The 18,329-nt window shown below is 43.8% G+C and overlaps 1 non-coding gene across 1 annotated transcript; it reads left to right on the top strand.

Moving 5' to 3' along the window:
* Positions 1-1,753: 1,753 nt before the first annotated feature.
* Trnat-cgu lies at positions 1,754-1,827 on the top strand. The gene has a single exon. It is a non-coding gene; the product is annotated as a tRNA-Thr (tRNA).
* The last annotated feature ends 16,502 nt before the right edge of the window (positions 1,828-18,329 follow it).

The following is an 18,329-nucleotide window of genomic DNA, read 5'->3' as shown; positions in this document are numbered from 1 at the left end:
GTTCCTTGATCCAAGCACGTCCCGTATTTGCCATGCACCCTTTGAGATTGCAGCCCACCCCGTACTTCCCCGAGGCCTTCTAACCTAAAAAACCGCCCAGTCCACGCCACACAGCCTCCGCTGCCCTATTCAGCGGAACCTGACCTATTCAGCGGAACCCGAAACCCCACCACCCTATGGCGCAAGTCAAGGAATCGGCAGCCAACACGGTCGCAAAACCGTCTGAGCCTCTGATTCAGACCCTCCACCCAGCTCTGCACCAAAGGTCCGCAGTCGGTTCTGTCAGCGACGCTGCAGATGGTGAGCTCTGTCTTCATCTCGTAAGCAAGACCTGCAGCCTTCACCAAATCAGATAGCTGCTGGAATCCAGAGAGAATTTCCTCAGCTCCAAAGCGACACACGTCATTAGTGCCGACATGTGCCACCACCTGCAGCTGGCTGCACCCTGTGCTCTTCATGGCATCCGGAAGGACCCTTTCCACATCAGGAATGACTCCACCCGGAATTCACACGGAGTGCACACTGGATTTCTTCCCCTCCTTAGCCGCCATATCCCTAAGGGGCCCCATTACGCGCCTAACATTGGAACTCCCAACTACCAATAAGCCCACCCTCTGTGATTGCCCGGACCTTGAAGGCTGAGAATCATCCTCTGAAACAGGGCAGGCAGCTGCATCTGGCTCAGCCAGAGACAGTGCCAGAAACCTGTTTGTCAGACGCACCGGGGAGGCTTTCTGATCAGCCTCCGGGGACGTCCTTCGCTGCCTGCCACGCCTTGGAACGACCTCCCAATCAACCACAGGCGAGGGCTCAGCCCCACTGCGGGCAGTAACCGGGGCAACCACAGCGGCAGACCGATCTGGGGACAGACGGGACGAGGTTGACATCCCCGTGATACCCAAGTCTGGCTCCCCACAGTGGTGCCCATTGGCAACAGCCTCAAGCTGCGCGACCGGAGTCAGCGCCGCTTGCAGCTGTGAGCGAAGGGATGCCAACTCAGCCCTCATCCGAACACAGCAATCACAGTCCCTGTCCATTCTAATCGATGTTGAACAACAGTTACTGAAACACGAGTCCGTGCCTAGATAACCTGTACAAATGCCTAACGACTGCGCTACAATCTGCCTGAATTTACGATTACAGTAACTAAAACTCGAAATTACACCTCCTATACGAAACTCACACGCAATTTAAGTAAGAATCTACTAAGTAAACACTAAGCGCGGTGCTACAACTCTCAAATACTATAATACGCCCAAAATTTATGAATTAAACAATGCAAGTACCCAAAAACACGCAAAGAAATTAAGAATTAAACTATGTAACAAATAAGTAAGCTAGAGGTATACGACTTGCTGCTGCAGCTGCTTATCCACGGGCGGCAGGGAGCCCACTGGCTGTGACCAACCGACACTGACCGTTCAAAACAAAAACAGAAGACAGACGACTACGCGAATTTAGACTATTCAGGTACTAAAGCGCGATGCTACAGCTCTCAAATACTATAATACGCCCGAAGTTTATGAATTAAACAATGCAAGTACCCAAAAACACGCAAAGAAATTAAGAATTAAACTAGGTAACAAATAAGTAAGCTAGGGGTATACGACTCGCTGCTGCAGCTGCTTATCCAACGGCGGCAGGGAGCTGTATACAGCAATCTGCATTGCCTTGTCTTGGGGACAGTTGGGAATGTGCGTCTCACAGGAAATGTGCAACGGATAAGTCCCTCCAGTCGCGCAATTTATTTGTGTCCTCGGTGGCTCAGATGGATAGAGTGTCTGCCACGTAAGCAGGCGATCCCGGGTTCGAGTCCCGGTCGGGGCACACATTTTCAGGTGTCCCAATCGAGGTATATCAACAACACCTGTCGGCAGCTGAGAGTTTGAATTAATTACCATTTATTCTAGAGAAGCTGCACGGTCATCAATGGTATCTGTTCTTTCGGGAACAGTTACTATCTTCATATATTATGTAAGGTGGTTGTGACCACTATGTCTCACGAGAGGCGGACCTGCCGGTATAAAAGCAGGTGGGAAGTTTTGTGTTGTCAAAAGAGTAGCAGAAACAGCAGGATATCGGAAGAGCTCAGTGACTGCGAATGTGTACTAGTCATTGGATGTTATCTGAGTAACACATCCAGCAGGGACATTTCAACCAGCTACGCGCAGTATGGCCAGAAGTGGAAACACTTAATGCACCCAGGAACATAGTCGAACATGATCGTTTTTGTTGTCCAGATTTTATTGGGGGGGCAAGGTATAATAAGTGCACTGCCCTCCAAAGCTTTGAACACAGAACATTCACCAGTTAACGTTTCTGTGGCAGTGTTCTCCCTCCCCATGTCTGTTGTGTCCGCCCACTCATCAGATATGTGGATGCCTAGGAAACCTGCTTCTTGGTTCGCTAGATAACAATTCAAGCAGATCGTATTAATAAAGTTTATTACAAAAGAAAATGATCACAGTACTCAACTTTTGTGAAATACACAAGTTTAGCGAGCAATGGGCGACAGACAAACATAAGCAATCTCTTCAGTATATACATTTCGTAATACAAGCCAAACAATGCAGTTCCTAAATCGCAGCTGCAGAGTTCGTAAGTCACCTAGACTCCAACTGGGCCGCTGCCACGCGGCACGGCGCTTATGTCCTCTTCGTGTAGACAGCGCTACTGTCTCGTTGTCGTCCTAGAGAGGGGTCGGTCAGCGTACTATTGGCTGACGCCGTCTCACAGCCCTCTATACTCTAACGTTCTTGCCCGTCGTACCAGCGCTCGATTTTACACCGGAATAATGTCCATATTTTCAGGGGTGTATTCGGTCCTGGCGTCATTTTTATGGATGACAATTGTACCTTTTCAAAATAAAAATAAATAATAAGTAAAATTTTATAAGTTGTAACTGTACAAGTTCTGGTCTTACGTTAAATTAGTAAGTGGCTCGAAACAGCATATCCAGACACTCCGGGATGATGATGGCATTGAAACAGAGGATGACACGCGTGAAGCTGAAATACTAAACACATTTTTCCAAAGCTGTTTCACAGAGGAAGACCGCACTGCAGTTCTTTCTCTAAATCCTCGCACAAACGAAAAAATGGCTGACATCGAAATTAGTGTCCAAGGAATAGAAAAGCAACTGAAATCACTCAACGGAGGAAAGTCCACTGGACCTGGCGGGATACCAATTCGATTCTACACAGAGTACGCGAAAGAACTTGCCCCCCTTCTAACAGCCGTGTACCGCAAGTCTCTAGAGGAACGGAAGGTTCCAGATGATTGGAAAAGAGCACAGGTAGTCCCAGTCTTCAAGAAGGGTCGTCGAGCAGATGCGCAAAACTATAGGCCTATATCTCTGACATCGATCTGTTGTAGAATTTTAGAACATATTTTTTGATCGCGTATCATGTCATTTCTGGAAACCCAGAATATACTATGTAGGAATCAACATCGATTGCGGAAACAGCGATCGTGTGAGACCCAACTCGCTTTATTTGTTCATGAGACCCAGAAAATATTAGATGCAGGCTCCCAGGTAGATGCCATTTTCCTTGACTTCCGGAAGGCGTTCGATACAGTTCCGCACTGTCGCCTGATCAACAAAGTAAGAGCCTACGGAATATCAGACCAGCTGTGTGGCTGGATTGAAGACTTTTTAGAAAACAGACCCCAGCATGTTGCTCTCAATGGAGAGACGTCTACAGACGTTAAAGTAACCTCTGGCGTGCCACAGGGGAGTGTTATGGGACCATTGCTTTTCACAATATATATAAAATGACCTAGTAGATAGTGTCGTAAGTTCCATGCGGCTTTTCGCGGATGATGCTGTAGTATGCAGAGAAATTGCAGCATTGGAAAATGGCAGCGAAATGCAGGAAGATTTACAGCGGATAGGCACTTGGTGCAGGGAGTGGCAACTGACCCTTAACATAGACAAATGTAATGTATTGCGAATACATAGAAAGAAGGATCCTTTTTCTTCTTCTTCTTCTGCTTTTACGGCCTCATTGGACCACTTCAGTCAATCATTTCTGGTCCTCTTCTTTGGTATTTTCCCCTTCCGAGTGGCCCAGTATCTCTTCATTCGTTCCGATGCTTTTCGTCGTTCCTTATCTGTAAATACCCTTTTCATTGTATGTCGTTTGTCAATTTTTGGTTTAAATCTTATTTCTGTGTCCCTCAACTTCTTTAAATTTGGCGTTTTGTTCTGCAAATCATCCAGAGTTATTTCAAGTTCTTCCATATCCTCTCTTATTTCCTTAAGCCATCCTCCTTGTTGTTTCAAATTCCAGAGTTTCTCAATAATTTTCCTTGATAATCTGGTTTCTGGTGTCCTCAGGATGTGACCACAAAAAGAGATCCTTTTCTTTCCTATAGTATCAGTGATGGGCTCCAGTTCTCTGTATACCACTTCATTTGGAACTATCCGCCATTGCCCAGCTTTTTGATATTTCTTATTTATGCATGTTCTAGCAATTCTTCTCTCTACTTTTAAAATTTTGTCAATTCTGTTTTTCTGGGTGACTTTAAAAAGAGTTTCACTTCCGTATGTAACCTCTGGTTGAACCACCGTCTTGTAATGTTTTAATTTTGTTTTAATTGATAGACATTTTTTATTGTACGTAGACCATGTTAGTTTTTCAGCTTTTATCATTTTATTAGTTCTTGCTCGCCATGCAGGTTTCTCGTCCAATTTATGTGTTATAACTTCACCCAGGTATTTAAATTGTTTCACTGTTTTAATTTCCCTATTGTTCACTGTGATGTGATCTATTACAAGTGGATCCGTTACCATTATTTCAGTCTTTTCAAATGATATCTGGAGACCTAATTTTTGTGCTATATTTTGTAAGCTTGTTATTTGTTTCTTGGCTTCCTGAATATTATTAGCTAGTAATGCTAGGTCATCAGCAAATCCCAAGCAATTTAGGTTTATTTTATCTTTCGTAGTTCCAATTTTAATATTCATAGTATTTTCCTTGTACCATTCTCTCATTACATATTCAAGAGCACAACTGAATAGCAATGGTGAATAGGATCCTTTATAGTATGATTATATGATAGCGGAACAAACACTGTTAGCAGTTACTTCTGTAAAATATCTGGGAGTATGCATGCGGAACGATTTGAAGTGGAATGATCATATAAAATTAATTGTTGGTAATGCGGGTGCCAGGTTGAGATTCATTGGGAGAGTCCTTAGAAAATGTAGTCCATCAACAAAGGGAGTGGCTTACAAAACACTCGTTCGACCTATACTTGAGTATTGCTCGTCAGTGTGGGCTCCGTACCAGGTTGGGTTGACAGAGGAGATAGAGAAGATCCAAAGAAGAGCGGCGCGTTTCGTCACAGGGTATTTGGTAAGCGTGATAGCGTTACAGAGATGTTTAGCAAACTCAAGTGGCAGACTCTGCAAGAAAGGCGCTCTGCATCGCGGTGTAGCTTGCTGTCCACATTTCGAGAAGGTGCGTTTCTGGATGAGGTATCGAATATATTGTGTCCCCTTACTTCTACCTCGCGAGGAGATCACGAATGTAAAATTAGAGAGATTCGAGCGCACACGGAGACTTTCGGCAGTCGTTCTTCCCGCGAACCATACGCGACTGGAACAGGAAAGGGAGTTAATGACAGTGGCACGTAAAGTGCCCGCCGCCACACACCGTTGGGTGGCTTGCGAAGTATAAATGTAGATGTAGATGTAGTGTACTTAACTGGTTTCCTAACTTTAGCTTCGTGCGTGTTTGTGTTGGAACTCTGGATAACGCAGGTGGACTGATTATGGAAACGATATCTGATTAAATGAGTCGCCGAAACTACTTGAATCCGTGTAACTGTATTTGATTATACCTTTACCGAAATAATCGGAAAACTTAAAACTGTCCTGGGAAACTGAGCGCTGTGCAGTGCAGTGAAGTTTGCTTTAATGCGTCGTGTCACAGTGCGCGACTTGCAGTTTCAACACACAAAAGTAACAGAATAAAAAATCTTCATCAAATTGAAAAAGAATTTTCAAAGGATAAAGAACTTAAGTTTTCCTTTAAAAATACCCTGAGATTTTGCGTATGGAAATTGACTAAATACAATTCCAGACATTAAATATTGCACACGAGAAAGTAACACTGCACTGTAAACATAAGTTTTTCTGCGTAAGCAATGAGATCTGGACTAACTTTATCTAAACTAAACCTAATAGTAATTTTGAATTACAACACATGACTGTGAATGATCTTATTGTCCTGACTGTGATGAAAAACGGAATCTGAGAAATTTTCATGGCTTACCTGCGGCTACGGAAACTCGGAACTGGTCGAAAGTGCTGAACATTAAAGGTACAGCGCAGCGGAAAGCCAGTTAAAAAGTAAAGAAAACCTTGCGCAGTGCAGTGCAGCGAAGTGCAACTGTTGTAAGCAGATCGTGGTTCAGTCTTAGCCATTGTTCTCCGCAAAGTGCAATGTGGCAACACACATAATCCGAAAACAAAATTCTCGAGGAGAGAGTGGAGTGTATTGCATTTGCTGAACAATGTGTAGAGACTAGCGTTCAGAAACTATACTGACACTCTGATACCGTCCTTAACAATTACAACCATCCTCAAAAATCTCGATTCTTGTAACAAATGTGTATTGCATTGTATTGTATGTTAACGGAGGGGCCTAGAAACGACGGAGAGGCTCTGTCCCCGCCGCAGCCGCAGTGGTCCACAACGCCACGACGAATACCGCACTCCACTTCACCCCTCCGGCGCCCCACACCGAACCACTCTTTCAGGGTTATTATGCGGTTCGGCCTCCTCTGGATCCCCCCAGGGAACGTCTCACACCAGACGAGTGTAACCCCTGTGTTTGCGTGGTAGAGTAACGGTGGTGTACGCGTACGTGGAGAATTTGTTTGCACAGCAATCGTCGACATGGTGTAGCTGAGGCTGAATAAAGGGAACCAGCCCGCCTGAAAACCATCCACAGACTGGCCGGCTCACCGGACCTCGACACAAATCCGCCGGGCGGATTCACGCCGGGGACCAGGCCGCTCCTTCCTTCTCTGGAAAGCCGTCCGTTAGACCGCGCGGGGATAATCGGGCGGGCCATTACAAACATGACTCTGACATGAAATTAATTATTGGAATGGTAAAGGAGTGATAAATCTATAACTTCTGGGTGCAATTCATATGAACAGACAACCTACTCACGTCTGAACAATGAAACTACTAACCCGAACGAATAAAGAAAAATCCCACTAAAGCTTTCCGTTTCCCAAATACAACCTAAATCGCGCACAGGCAAGCAAAGTAGCAACAATATTACCTGTAACTCTTCACATTTTTCAAATTAATCTTTATCAAATCATGTTTCCAAAATTCAGCATCCTGTGTATCTTTATCTCTCCGCTCCGCGAGCTATTTCCAGACTGTTCAGTAGTGTGACCAATACCCTACTCACGCACTTCTCGCAGAATGCAGCAGCAAAGACAATGTTCCTGGCAGACAGAGATCACAGTGCTTCTACTCAGACCATCTGCAGCGTAACATATCGACAGTTGAAAACTATTGTTTCAAAAACATCCATAGTATATATACGAAGAATGACACATCGAATGAAAGTAGAGCTCAGATCACTTTCATCGAATACCAAAAATAAACTAGAAACCTTACACAAAGTTCGACCCCATCGAACTTGCCGGCTGGAGGCGCCCTTGGAACGAGAGTATATTTGTTGAGTGGATTGACCACACTGTTGCACCGACTTAAATCCCACCGGGCACTTGTGGGATGCGCTGGGCAGACATATTGCAGCACCCCCACATGCTCCAACGACCATGCAATAGTTGTCACCCTAACACAAAAAATCCTTATCGAACTTGTGATCAGCAGAAGAGCACGTTGCAGACCATGTACTGACATTGGTAGTGATCACCCAGCCTTTCGTAATGTCCAGGGAACCATCATAAATAGCGGTGACTTCAAGACCTTAATGCAGTTATCGTCTTTTCTCCATAGTGTCATTTTTGTTCGTGTCGTCGCGTATTTCTTTGTTACCTTCTGTAGTATACATTAGCAGCTGCTTCTGTGGGTGGCCCAAGACTCATCGAGCTGTGTTACTTGGGAGTGACAAGTCATTCGAAAGTCACTTTCCTATTTACGTTTTGCACACCAGTGTCTATTTCCTCCATAAACAAAACTAGACAGCAGTCTAAAAAGATACTCAAATAGACACACAAAACCAGCGCAAATTTCCACTGGGATAAATAGAATTTGTTTTCCGAAAAACTTCTGCAAGTCTGCCTCGTTGTTGCTAAACGCTGCTTCCAGCTACCAGATGTGTCGGCGTTGTAATATGAGACTTGTGACCAGCTCTCCCTTTCTCACAATAACCAGAAAGGAACTTTATTCATCAGCGAGGATCTCCTGTTGCTGGCTTCATACACTCAACGCTTTCGAAAGTTGGCTCCGTCCCGTACTGCCTATGACTCCCTACCTATCCTCGTGAGGGCTGTCGGCTGACTGCATTTTGGGAGGTGCAAAATCGCTGTACAGAATTATTATAACATGCAGAGTTTTCGTCCAACCAGCCTTCAGAGCTGAGTAGGCACTCCAATTGCCCATTTCCAGTTTGTGCTTGCTGCAAGGTTCTGAATCGCGCGACCCCTCCGAGAAGTTTCTTTGCATCCTGTGGAATTCACTCGTCTTTGAAATCAGCAAGGTGGGGATCAACACCATTAAGGTGGATTAAAAGAAGACCTGAAGAATAGTTCCCTTCCTCTGGAAATACGGAAGCTGGCATTGGCGATAGCAATAGCGATCGTCACTACCCAACTGGCGCGGGTAATAACTCATCTGTTACACTCTGTGTAAAGAGTAACTGCAGCGCATGCGACGGGAATTCAATAACAATCTGTGGTTGCACAATCCACGAGGGGCGTTCAGTAAGTAATGCATCACTGTTTTCAGTTGAAAAAATGTGGGATTTATTATCGGACATCGTGAAATATCCTCGCTTCAGCCACTATAGATTCATGAAGTTCCAACAGATGGCGACACTATCTGTAGTCTTCAAAATGGCGTCTGCAGTGGATTAGATTAGAGATTAGATTAATTATTCATTCCACAGACCCATAAAAGAGGGAATCCTCCTGGGTGTGGAACATGTCACATAAACACATTACAAAAATGTAATTAGAAACTTGAGTTTCATTAATTTTAATGATAGTCAATAAACAGTAAAATTATATACATGAATTAAATTTAGACTTCTAATATTTACAGGTTTAATACTTACATCTGCTTTCATGAAATCCATCATTCAGATATTTGCTAGTTTCTTGGCTATTACAACCTAGTATTGTCAAAAGTTAAAGTAAATTATTCATTTCAGTGATCCTCAGTTGAGAACAGTCAGATTATGTACAAGATTTAAAATTAAACTTCCACTATTTACAGACTCAAGACTTACATCTGCTTTCCATACCTCCATCATTCACACATTAGGTAGTTACTTGGCTGTTGCAACCAAGTATTGTCAAAAATTAAAGTATAATAAATTTTCATTAAAATGGTCTACTGCACTTGTTGAGAAACTCATGGATGGAATAGAAGGAGTTGGCCACCAAAAATTCTCTTAAATTATGTTTAAATTGTGCTCAAGTAGAGAGCTGTCACTGAGATTCCCTAGGCGGACAAACAGAGCATCGCAGGTATATATAGGCGCTTGCAGAATGTCTACGGAGACCTGGAAGTGAACAAAAGCCCGGCGAATCGTTGGGCGAAGCGTCTGTCATCATCAACAAGGTCGCGCAAACCTGTCCGATCCCCCACGTGTCGACCTGCCGCACACAGCAGTGATACCTGGAACGTGCAGACACTCTCATTGAAGGTGATCGACGGATCACAACTGGACGTCTCCTGTGGTGGTGTTGAGACACTCTTCCGCCAGTTGGGGTACTCAACGGTGTGAGCCTACTGGTCTCCTCGCCGCCTAACGGAAGATAATCAGGGCGTAATTTCTTGAGCGCGAGGGGACGGCCAGTTTTGTACTGGACGTCGTCTCAGAGGCAATCCACGGAGTGCTACCGTACCATCTGTCCCCCAAAGAAAAAGCTGAAAGCCGCACCCTCAGCGAGTAAAGTCATGGCAACGCTCTTCCGGGACTCTTGGGGTCATTCTGTTTGATGTCCTCCCTCTTGGCGCAATGACCAACTCTGAAACACTCTGAGCTTGAAGAAACAACTTCAGTGTGGTCGTCGGCACAATTTGTAAAGGAACTTCTCGTTCTCCATGACAACGCCAGGCAACACATAAGTCTGCACACCAGAGAGAAGCTCAAAAACTTCATCGGATTGTTCTCCCTCATCCACCCTACAGCCGGTGTCTCGCACCTTCCGATTTCCAACTGATTGGCTCAATGAAAGATGCGCACGTGGACGAAGGGGAGGTTATTCATGCAGCAAGACGTTGGCTCTGACGTAGACCAGTAGAGTAGTACCATGCGGGCATACAAACCCTCCCAGTCAGATGTCGTGAGACCGTTGCTCTGAACGGAGATTATTTTGAAGAACAGGGTTTCGTAGCCAAAAGAGTGAGGAATAATATCGTGTAGCGGAAACATGAATAAAACCAACCTGCTTTCAGAACAAAGAATTTGATGAATTACTTAATGAATGCCCCTTGTATGTTGTGGCTGAGTATATAGGACGACTGGAGCGATTGACGACCTCTCCTCACAGCTTCTGTTATGCCAGCCGTACCTCACTCGGCAACAGCATTCCCCATGGAAGGCACGGTTCTGGCTTCGAGTCCAGTTACGGCGATCACTAATTTCTCAATTGTTTCACATGTGGATCGATTTGAATAACGTAGGGACGAGAACTTTGGGCTGCACATCGACGGGTTGTGATGTAATGAAATATGTGAAGTATTGTGCGAGAGTTAACTATCGCACCCGCCCGGATACCTGCCCCCGCAAGCTCGCTGCTTCCGGGATCGAGTCCGTCCACCGGATTAACGGCGAGCGCCGGTGAACTGGCGGGACTGGATGTGCTTTTCAGTTGGTAGGTGAAAACTACGCCGGCACCCACATCCTGTGTCAGTCACATGATTCGCAAACATTTAAAAATAGTTCACACACTTTCACGTGGGCCCAAGCATTGTAAAAATTACTACCTGAAACGGAAAATATGAGCGGATAGGAAATTAAATTTTAAATAGAGTTTCTTCATGAAACTCGATCTAAATGGCGAACGTGGCCAAAAAGATTAGGAAAGTTGCAAAAAACGGTTTTTCTTAAATAGATAAAAACCTGTAGATCCAATCAAAAAGTTGTAGGGTTTGAAAAGAGCTATCGATTGCCCTTTTATAATTCGATTGCTTTGTTACGTCGAGAAATATATTGGAAAAACCGTTGAAAATCGGGTTCTGTGTAACTCGTCAACATTCACGTTTGCTTACTTGCTGTTTACTGTATGTATAACCCACGGTAATTCAAAAACGTACTAATTTCAAATATTAAAAAGTATTAATTATTTTTCGAGATAAATCGATGTTTTGAGAAAGAGGCACTCTCGATAATTGGCCACAACTTCTCAGCGGATGACCCTACTGTAACGGTTTTAGGCTTACTTTCTCTGCAAAGAGTTGTGATGTGACTGGGAAGAATGGAGTGCTGATAAATGGCATCACATTGTGTGCAGCGATGAATCGCGTTCCTACGTTACCTGAGACTACCATCCTTGGCGAATATGGTGGTGACCTAAGTAGAGATCCCGTTCTTCCAACCACAGCAGTGCTACACTTGGTGTCATAGTTTGGGGAGACATCGAGTATGACTTCAGGTCACGGCTGGTAGTGACTGACGTAACAATGAGGGCACAACGAGACATTACGGGCATTCTGCGTTCTGATGCGTCAGCTTTCTGCTGGCATTTTCCGACAGGATAATGCTCGTCCACACGTTTGTCTCTCTGAACTGTCTGCTGATGGTCAGGTACTTCCGTGGTCAGATGATCAGGTATTTCCGTGGCCAGAATAATCCCGACATCTGTTCAAGATGGAACATGTGTGGAACCAGCATGTGTCAACTTCGTCCAGTGCCAGCATCAAGGACGTAAAGGACCAGCTCAGCTACAATAGTTATCAGCCAGCTTGCCTCAAAAGAGGATACAGCGGCTTTATGACACTTTTCCCAATCGAATCAGTCCGTGCATCTAAACCAGAGAAGGTGCAACGTCATGCTGATAAGAGGGCTCATATTGTCACGCTTTTTGTAAATTTGATTCGATTTTGTAACCAATGAAATAACATTACATATTCTTTCAATGTGTGGAGCTTCATTTCATTTCCTCGTCCACTTCCTCGTGCTTCACTTTTTTTTCTGACGCAGTGTATTACAATCTCCCTCATCCTTAGAATTGGAAAAATATCCATCGGGAAGGAGGATTCTTATCAGGATACTGGTCTTTGAAGGTATCCTCTACTTCAGTATCATGTGGCCTCCCTTCAGCCAAAATGAAAGAAAAGTAATGACAATACACTTCTTAATCAAAGACAGCCTTTGTTGTAGGCAACATATGTTTCAAAATCAGTACAGCACTATATTAGCTGTTCCTGTACTGTAAATAGGGAAAGACTGTTGCCGTTACTGTTCTGCTAACTTACAGTCTCCATAGATCAATAACATTCCTGTCTTCTCTTCGTTGGTCTACATTGCGCTCACACAACCCGTACACTGAAGACGACTCACTAAATGATTGATAGTCATTTTCCATGTGTTTCCATTTGTTAACTGTCAACTCCAGCAAGTGGACGAGTTACGTTACCCCTGATAATCCTTCTGATTAGTTTAAAACAATTTCTGAATTATATCCGGAATAACGGAATCCTAAGCTACTTTTAGAGGCATGTTTTACGTTACACACGCTTTTAGGTTAGTCGTGATAGTGGCCATGTTGCTTAAGTTGGTTGGTGTAAATATGTGCCCCTATTTAAGGAGGGTTCATAATTACACCATCTCTTCTCTTAAACAATGTAAAACATTTAAATAATTTTATGGGGATATGGTCAGTCGAATTTTGTTTTAAGTTCATACATACAACTCACATAGCAACAAACAAACAAATAGAATTTTCAAATAGCGATAATAGACATTAGTGCTTTTGTTCATCCTTGCCGAATGCTGAACATGAAGAAGCTTTATGAATGTAAGAACCCGATGCATCAATGATGCTTCCGTGAAACATGCTGCAAGAACATTCGGAATGCCTTGTACCACCTTGCAAAGATTTCTTAAGCTTGATAAAATCCCTGAGCAAGCGGTTCAAAAGACAAAGCTTGGAAGGAAACCGATTTTAAATGCAGACCTCGATAAAAAAGCTAGTTTCTTATCTCCTTGAGATGGAGCAAAAATTCTTTGGGTGCACTTTGGCGTATTTGAGAAGAATGACATTTTTAATTGCCCAGAGAAACAGTCTGACAATCCCTTTCAAAAGAGGATAAGCAGGACGAGCTTGGGATGACCTTTTTCTTGAGAGACCCAAGGATCAGCTGTCAATTCACAAACCTTGTGGAGCTTCATGTACCTAATTCTTAGGCTTCAGTAAAGAGAATATGATGTTTTTTTTAATTTATTGGCAGACGCTTTCAACAAGCACTCTTACCCAGCAGGCCTGTCCATTATCCAAAGTAAAATTCAAAAAGTGATAGGGATGAAAGAGAAGAAGCAAAAAAAAAAGTTCAAATGTGTGTGAGACCTTATGGGACTTAACTGCTAAGTTCATCAGTCCCTAAGCTTACACGCTACTTAACCTAAATTATCCTAAGGACAAACACACACACCCATGCCCGAGGGAGGATTCGAACCTCCGCCGGGACCAACCGCACAGTCCATGGCTGCAGGGCTTTAGACCGCTCGGCTAATCATCATGCGCGGCAGGGGGGGGGGGGGGGAGAAGCAAATTGCATCACTAATGTCTGCAGAAAGAGGGGCTACAATCACAGTTATCGCTTGCAATAGCGCTTCGGGACATTATGTCCCGCCAATGATAATTTTCCCTAGATCCAGCATGTCGTGAGCTCTAATGAGAGGCTCCCCCCCCCCCCCCCCCCCCCCCCTGGTGCAAATGGTAGAGTCAATTCTTCAGGGTGAGTTAAAAACAATTTGTTCACAGAATGGTTCGTTCACTTCATTGAGAAAACATGTCCGAATGAACAAAGGCCTGTTCTCATTATAGCCACGTTCGAAATCCAGATGTGATTGACTTGGCGAAAGAGCACCACGTGACTGTGATCTCATTTCCTCCACATTGCACCTACAAACTGCAGCCTCTACATAAGTTCATGGGACCTCTGAAAACGTACTACACCGAGGCAGTGAGAGTATGGTTGCTTCACAGTGGGCGTCCTCTCACACCTTACGACGTTATGGAGGTTTGGCCAAGCCTACCATCGTACCCAATCAGCTGAGATAGCAATAAACGGATTCAAAGTAATTGGGTTATACCCTGTGAATGGTTATATCTTCACCGAGGCTGATTTCATAGCTCCTGAGTTGGTTGCAGGAAAAACTTGCTCCACAGTGGAACGTAGACCTAATGTTTCTGAATCACATGCTCCTCCACTTGCTATCTCCGGACCATCGACATAATCTGCTTCTTCTTCGAGTTATCCTGATGTGCAATCACATCAAGCTGTAGCTATGCCAGTTGATGAAGCCACTGAAACACCGGGAAGTTCTCATGGGACTTAAACAAAAGCAGTTGCACCATTCGACATATCTCCTGCCCCAAAATTAAGAGAACCACAACGCGAGGACGAAAAGCAGCAGCAACCGCCTGCCACATCACCAGAACGCCATATAAAGATCAGTTGACAAAGTCGCTTGACAAAAGTGCTGTCAAGAAGAGGTGGTTCAGTTTCTCTGCGGTTAGAGGCCTTCCTACGGACAGAGGTGCAAAATCCAAAGGCCTTAAAAAATATATAAAAAACGTATCTGATTCATCATCAGACTCTTCAGGCTCATGCAGCCCTCACCTTGTAGGTGGCGATAATGACCTTGAAGTGAACGACGGGGATACACCAGACTCAAGCAATGCAAATTGCATCTTTTCTGATGAAAAGTTCTCCCAAGACAGGAGAGGAGAGGTGTGGATTAAATGAGTTATATGCCAAATCCCCCCCATGAACCATGGACCTTGCCGTTGGTGGGGAGGCTTGCGTGCCTCAGCGATACAGATAGCCGTACCATAGGTGCAACCACAATGGAGGGGTATCTGTTGAGAGGCCAGACAAACGTGTGGTTCCTGAAGAGGGGCAGCAGCCTTTTCAGTAGTTGCAAGGGCAACAGTCTGGATGATTGACTGATCTGGCCTTGTAACAATAACCAAAACGGCCTTGCTGTGCTGGTACTGCGAACGGCTGAAAGCAAGGGGAAACTACAGCCGTAATTTTTCCCGAGGGCATGCAGCGTTACTGTATGATTAAATGATTATGGCGTCCTCTTGGGTAAAATATTCCGGAGGTAAAATAGTCCCCCATTCGGATTTCCGGACGGGGACTACTCAAGAGGATGTTGTTATCAGGAGAAAGAAAACTAGCGTTCTACGGATCGGAGCGTGGAATGTCAGATCCCTTAATCGGGCAGGTAGGTTAGAAAATTTAAAAAGGGAAATGGATAGGTTGAAGTTAGATATAGTGGGAATTAGTGAAGTTCGGTGGCAGGAGGAACAAGATTTCTGGTCAGGTGACTACAGGGTTATAAACACAAAATCAAATAGGGGTAACGCAGGAGTAGGTTTAATAATGAATAGGAACATAGGAATGTGGGTAAGCTACTACAAACAGCATAGTGAACGCATTATTGTGGCCAAGATAGATACGAAGCCCACACCTACTACAGTAGTACAAGTTTATATGCCAACTGGCTCTGCAGATGACGCAGAAATTGAAGAAATGTATGATGAAATAACAGAAATTATTCAGATAGTGAAGGGAGTCGAAAATTTAATAGTCATGGGTGACTGGAATTCGAGTGTAGGAAAAGGGAGAGAAGGAAATATTGATTGGGGCTAAGAAATGAAAGAGGAAGCCGCCTGGTAGAATTTTGCACAGAGCACAACATAATCATAACTAACGCTTGGTTTAAGAATCATGAAAGAAGGTTGTGTACATGGAAGAACCCTGGAGATACTAAAAGGTATCAGATAGTTTATATAATGGTACGACAGAGATTTAGGAACCAGGTTTTAAATTGTAAGACATTTCCAGGGGCAGATGTGGACTCTGACCACAATTTATTGGGTATGACCTGTAGATTAAAACTGAAGAAACTGCAAAAAGGTGGGAATTTAAGGAGATGGGTCCTGGATAAACTGAAAGAACCAGAGTTTGTACAAGGTTTCAGGGAGAGCATAAGGGAACAATTGACAGGAATGGGGGAAAGAAATACAGTAGAAGAAGAATGGGTAGCTTTGAGGGATGAAGTAGCGAAGGCAGCAGAGGATCAAGTAGGTAAAAAGACGAGGGCTAGTAGAAATCCTTGGGTAACAGAAGAAATATTGAATTTAATTGATGAAAGGACAAAATATAAAAATGCAGTAAATGAAGCAGGCAAAAAGGAATACAAACGTCTCAAAAATGAAATCGACAGGAAGTGCAAAATGGCTAAGCAGGGATGGCTAGAGGACAAATGTAAGGATGTAGAGGCCTATCTCACTAGGGGTAAGATAGATACTGCCTACAGGAAAATTAAAGAGACCTTTGGAGATAAGAGAACGACTTGTATGAATATCAAGAGCTCGGATGGAAACCCAGTTCTAAGCAAAGAAGGGAAAGCAGAAAGGTGGAAGGAGTATATAGAGGGTCTATACAAGGGCGATGTACTTGAGGACAATATTTTGGAAATGGAAGAGGATATAGATGAAGATGAAATGGGAGATATGATACTGCGTGAAGAGTTTGACAGAGCAGTGAAAGACCTGAGTCGAAACACGGCCCCCGGAGTAGACAACATTCCATTGGAACTACTGACGGCCTTGGGAGAGCCAGTCCTGACAAAACTCTACCATCTGGTGAGCAAGATGTATGAAACAGGCGAAATACCCTCAGACTTCAAGAAGAATATAATAATTCCAATCCCAAAGAAAGCAGATGTTGACAGATGTGAAAATTACCGAACTATCAGTTCAATAAGTCACAGCTGCAAAATATTAACACGAATTCTTTACAGACGAATGGAAAAACTAGTAGAAGCCAACCTCGGGGAAGATCAGTTTGGATTCCGTAGAAACACTGGAACACGTAAGGCAATACTGACCTTACGACTTATCTTCGAAGAAAGATTAAGGAAAGGCAAACCTACGTTTCCAGCATTTGTAGACTTAGAGAAAGCTTTTGACAATGTTGACTGGAATACTCTCTTTCAAATTCTAAAGGTGGCAGGGGTAAAATACAGGGAGCGAAAAGCTATTTACTATTTGTACAGAAACCAGATGGCAGTTATAAGAGTCGAGGGACATGAAAGGGAAGCAGTGGTTGGGAAGGGAGTAAGACAGGGTTGTAGCCTCTCCCCAATGTTGTTCAATCTGTATATTGAGCAAGCAGTAAAGGAAACAAAAGGAAAATTCGGAGTAGGTATTAAAATTCATGGAGAAGAAATAAAAACTTTGAGGTTCGCCGATGACATTGTAATTCTGTCAGAGACAGCAAAGGACTTGGAAGAGCAGTTGAACGGAATGGAAAGTATTTTGAAAGGAGGATATAAGATGAACATCAACAAAAGCAAAGCGACAATAATGGAATGATGTCGAATTAAGTCGGGTGATGCTGAGGGAATTAGATTAGGAAATGAGACACTTAAAGTAGTAGAGTTTTGCTATTTGGGGAGCAAAATAACTGATGATGGTCGAAGTAGAGAGGATATGGCAATGGCAAGGAAAGCGTTTCTGAAGAAGAGAAATTTGTTAACATCCAGTATTGATTTAAGTGTCAGGAAGTCATTTCTGAAAGTATTCGTATGGATTGTAGCCATGTATGGAAGTGAAACATGGACGATAAATAGTTTGGACAAGAAGAGAATAGAAGCTTTCGAAATGTGGTGCTATAGAAGAATGCTGAAGATTAGGTGGGTAGATCACATAACTAATGAGGAAGTATTGAATAGGATTGGGGAGAAGAGAAGTTTGTGGCACAACTTGACCAGAAGAAGGGATCGGTTGGTAGGACATGTTCTGAGGCATCAAGCGATCACCAATTTAGTTGGTTGGTTGGTTGGTTTGGGGGATTAAAGGGACCAGACTGCCATGGTCATCGGTCCCTCACCAATTTAGTATTGGAGGGCAGCGTGGAGGGT

This window comes from Schistocerca americana, chromosome 8, assembly GCF_021461395.2.
Source record: "Schistocerca americana isolate TAMUIC-IGC-003095 chromosome 8, iqSchAmer2.1, whole genome shotgun sequence".
Taxonomy (NCBI): Eukaryota; Metazoa; Arthropoda; class Insecta; order Orthoptera; family Acrididae; genus Schistocerca; species Schistocerca americana.
Note: the sequence above shows the minus strand (reverse complement) of the source record. Positions and strands in the feature narration are given on the sequence as shown.